We start from the raw sequence: 3,752 nt of genomic DNA, 5'->3' as shown, positions 1-3,752 counted from the left end.
GCTGTATTGGTTTGGGAAACATATGTTTACAAAGTGGAATAGAAATAAACAATAAACAATAAAACATCAACAGTAAACATGACAAAGGGCTCCAAAAGAACAAAGACAAATGTCATATTATGTGCAAAAAAAAGATAAAATAAATAAGCATAAATATGGGTTGTATTTACAATGGTGTTTGTTCTTCACTGGTTGCCCTTTTCTCGTGGCATCAGGTCATAAATCTTTGCTGATGTGATGCACACTGTGGGATTTCACCCAGTAGATATGGGAGTTTATCAAAATTAGGTTTTGTTTTATTTATTTATTTAAAATTCTTTGTGTCTCAATGATTTTATACTTTTACTCAAGTAGCATTTTACTGGGTGACTTTTACTTGAGTCATTTTCTATCAAGGTATCTTTTACTTTTAAGTATGAGATTTGGTCCTTTTTCCACAACTGAGTAAATCTGTTTGACAGCGTCAGGCAGGCGACACAAAAAAGATGGCCGACAGATGTATCAGTGTCCACATTTGAGTGGGATTTCCAAACCGCCCATTTAAAATGTCCTGCTGCGCTGGAGACCCACGAACTGAGCATCCTAAAAAACCCTGCTCTTCTTCTCTTGGTTTTCCATCAGCCGTTGACACCACCTCCGAGAGAGTTGCCCTCTGTCACGTTCTGACCCTAGTTATTGTGTTATTTGTTTGTTTTAGTTGGGCAGGACGTGAGTTGGGTGTTGGCATTCTATGTTTTGTGTGTCTAGGTTGTTTTTCAAGGGGAGGGGGGAGGGGAGAGGAGAGGCTAGTGAACTGAACCCTCCTTCCTGCCAGAGAAAAGGATCAAACTGATTGGATTACCCTGACCCCTCCTCCTCCATTGTAGCTCCGTGACAACCGCATGTTTTTTTACACCAAGTTTACCCACAATCCTATGTGAACGTGACACCAACCCAGTACAAGCATGGTCTCTGGGGTAAAATTAAATAGCAGGCCTTACAAGATGGGTTTTTGTGTGTGTGTGTGTGTATCTATACACAGTGTGCGTGTGTGTGTGTGTGTGTGTGTGTGTGTGTGTGTGTGTGTGTGTGTGTGTGTGTGTGTGTGTGTGTGTGTGTGTGTGTGTGTGTGTGTGTGTGTATACACAGTGTGGGTTTGTGTGTGTGTGTGTGTATACACAGTGTGTGTGTGTGTGTGTGTGTGTGTGTGTGTATACACAGTGTGGGTTTTTTGTGTGGGTTTTTTTTGTGTGTGTGTGTTTATACAGTGGCTGTGTGTTTGTCATGTCCCCATTCGTTTGCCTCCTCATGGCGCTCTGTTTCCAGGTGTGAATAATTTAGTGACAGCCTGGCCGTGTGGAGCTACATGACAGCACAGCCTTAAGGGGAGAACAGTTACCTCTCCGGTCCGGGACTCGGACGGACTAGTGAGGGACAGTTTAGGGACATAGGGGAACGACAGGGTCACGAAGACGCCGTCACAATTGAGGGGCGCAGGAATTCTGTGGCGCTGGTAGGGGGCGAGGGCGGGGTCTGGTACGAGCTGCCTCCCGAACTACGCCCTCCTCCCTCAGACTTTTTACCTCAGAAGGACGAAGCCATGTACCCCAACCAGATCTACCAACTCTACCCAGAGAGACATGGACAACCACTTCCACACACCCTGGTGAGGAAGAACTCAGTACCCGAGCTGAGTAGCCTCTATCTCAGGCAAATAATGGCAGCCAGGGCCTCTTCTGTGGTTCCTCCACCTCCATCCCAACAGAATTACTACCAGAAGGAACCCCCACCGGACAACACAGCCCCGACTATGACTACTACCAGGAGCTTATCTCCTCGTTGTCTTGAAGACGGCTCCTCCTTATATAGGGCCAGCCAGCAGCAGCATCACCTGCTTAACGGATCAGCGTCGCATTATGGGATGTCCGGGCTCACCGGTGGACGAGGGGGGTTTAGAGCTGGTGTTTCTACTGCGTCTGCCTGGGATCAAGGACACGCCAGGTTCGCCCCTCCCCTCCCAGCTCCTACGCCTGCCCCAGGCCCTCCCCCTCCTCCTCCTCCCTCTCCCGCTCACAACGAGCTCAGCCGGTCGTACCGGGAAGCCAAGATGATCCCAGACTTCCAGCATAGCACTGGTGTCTGCAGGGCTCCATCTCCTGCCTGCTACGGGGTCCAACCCCGCTTCCTGTTTACGCTGCGGCCCAGCCTCAGCCTCTCCCCTCTCTCTCCGCTTATCACCCTCCCCTCTACAGTGCCATCTACAGCCTCCCGTTGGACCCCCGGGTTGGTGTTGGACAGACTGCCGCCGCCACCAGTCTCATGGTGGACCCTGCTACCCGACACATGGACGGTTCCCTCCAGCGCTACGGTGCTGTGGCATCCCAGAGGCTTCCCTACGACCCGGGATATGACCCCGGCTCTGCCATGGTCCAACAACAACACCACCCTAGCGCGGCGATGAATATGGATCCCAAGAGGATGGTGGACCCAGGGTTCCTGGCGTTCCTCAGAGCCGAGGGTCTGGCGGACAGCACCATCAGCTTACTACTCCAGCAGGGCTTTGACTCCACCTCTATGCTGGGGGTCATGGAGGATCATGACGTCCGTTCTATAGCCACTAATCTGGGCCAGGCCCGAGCGCTGTCCAGCGTGGTGCTCCACTGTAAGCAGCAGCCTGGCGAGTCGGCCTTAGCCGCTCAGCAGCGCATTAGAGGCCGTGCCAACAGCTTCGGACACACCAACAACCTCTACATGCAAGGAATGCAGAACATGACCCAGGGGATGAGCAGCATGGCCATGGACCCCCACACGATGCACCAGCAGCCCCCCACCTCCGTCCAGACCTTCAGCCCCAGGATGGGAGAGTTCCTGGGCAGGAGACCCAACAGCGCCCCATCTCAACACCTCCTGGAGACCACCACGTACGGAGCACCCCGAGGGACCTTCCCTGTCAGCTCCGGGGGATACGGTAACGCCGTCACCCAGGCAAGACCGCTATCCATGTACAACGCCCACACCGGCATAGCCATGTCCGCCCTGCAGCACCAGCAGCCTACTGCCCCCAACACCCCCGGAGGAACGGCCCCCAAAACCTTCTCTGGTTCTTACTCCCCCATGGAGCTCATGAAGAGAGCCCCCAACATGCCCCCCCATGTCACCTGGGGTGGTTCAGAGCCCCCTGCACAGCCCCCAGCTGCTGAGGAAGGGGGTGTCTGATGCAGGGGAGAGCGGTGTGGTCGTCGGAGCATCGTCCACCTCCCACCAGATACAGACCCTTAACAACAACAGGACGGCAGGACGGAGAACGGGGCCACCTGTCATTGTTTCTACCATGACTGCCTCGTCTGATACAAGTAACCACGCTCCTCCTCGCTATCCCTCCTCTCCAACTCCTCTCCTCTCCTCCCCAACTCCTCCCCTCCCAGCTCCTCTCCAACTCCTCTCCTCTCCTCCCCAACTCCTCCCCTCCCAACTCCTCTCCTCCCCAACTCCTCTCCTCTCCTCCCCTCCCAGCTCCTCTCCTCTCCTCCCCAACTCCTCTCCTCCCCTCCCAGCTCCTCTCCTCCCCAACTCCTCTCCTCTCCTCCCCAACTCCTCCCCTCCCAGCTCCTCTCCTCCCCAACTCCTCTCCTCTCCTCCCCAACTCCTCCCCTCCCAGCTCCTCTCCTCCCCAACTCCTCTCCTCCCCTCCCAGCTCCTCTCCTCTCCTCCCCTCCCAGCTCCTCTCCTCTCCTCCCCTCCCAGCTCCTCTCCTCTCCTCTCCTCCTCTCCTC

The 3,752-nt window shown here is 54.4% G+C and overlaps 1 pseudogene; it reads left to right on the top strand.

Moving 5' to 3' along the window:
- The first annotated feature begins 1,295 nt into the window (after positions 1-1,295).
- Positions 1,296-3,387, top strand: LOC112241901 (annotated as a pseudogene).
- Positions 3,388-3,752: the final 365 nt, after the last annotated feature.

Source organism: Oncorhynchus tshawytscha, unplaced genomic scaffold (assembly GCF_018296145.1).
Source record: "Oncorhynchus tshawytscha isolate Ot180627B unplaced genomic scaffold, Otsh_v2.0 Un_contig_3697_pilon_pilon, whole genome shotgun sequence".
Taxonomy (NCBI): Eukaryota; Metazoa; Chordata; class Actinopteri; order Salmoniformes; family Salmonidae; genus Oncorhynchus; species Oncorhynchus tshawytscha.
This window is presented reverse-complemented; position numbering and strand designations above follow the sequence as displayed.